Consider the following 713-nt stretch of genomic DNA (forward strand, 5'->3'; position numbering starts at 1 on the left):
TCTGCCCCCGCAGTTGCCCCACGCATCCGTGAACACTCTGTCTGCCCCCGCAGTTGCCCCACGTATCCGTGAACACTCTGTCTGCCCCCGCAGTCGCCCCACGCATCCGTGAACACTCTCTCTGCCTCCGCAGTCGCCCCACGCATTCGTGAACACTCTGTCTGCCTCCGCAGTCGCCCCACGTATTCGTGAACACGTCTCTCTGCCCCCGCAGTTGCCCCACGTATCCATGAACACTCTCTCTGCCTCCGCAGTTGCCCCACGCATTCGTGAACACTGTCTGCCCCCGCAGTTGCCCCACGTATTCGTGAACACGTCTCTCTGCCCCCGCAGTTGCCCCACGTATTCGTGAACACTCTCTCTGCCTCCGCAGTCGCCCCACGTATTCGTGAACACTCTCTCTGTCTCCGCAGTCGCCCCACGTATTCGTGAACACGTCTGTCCGCCGCCGCAGTTGCCCCACGTATTCATGAACACTCTCTCTGCCCCCGCAGTTGCCCCACGTATTCATGAACACTCTGTGTGCCTCCGCAGTTGCCCCACGTATTCATGAACACCCTGTCTGCCTCCGCAGTTGCCCCACGTATTCACGAACACCCTGTGTGCCTCCGCAGTTGCCACGTATTCACGAACACCCTGTGTGCCCCCGCAGTTGCCACGTATTCACGAACACTCTGTGTGCCTCCGCAGTTGCCCCACGTATTCACGAACAC

General features: G+C 60.4%; 1 protein-coding gene across 1 annotated transcript in view; it reads left to right on the top strand.

The window, feature by feature from the left end:
* Positions 1 to 713, top strand: part of FAM160A1 (family with sequence similarity 160 member A1) — a 241,812-nt gene that overhangs the window by 221,544 nt on the left and 19,555 nt on the right. The window lies entirely within an intron of this gene.

This window comes from Otolemur garnettii, unplaced genomic scaffold (assembly GCF_000181295.1).
Source record: "Otolemur garnettii isolate 467f Iridium unplaced genomic scaffold, OtoGar3 scaffold00041, whole genome shotgun sequence".
NCBI classification, from domain to species: Eukaryota; Metazoa; Chordata; class Mammalia; order Primates; family Galagidae; genus Otolemur; species Otolemur garnettii.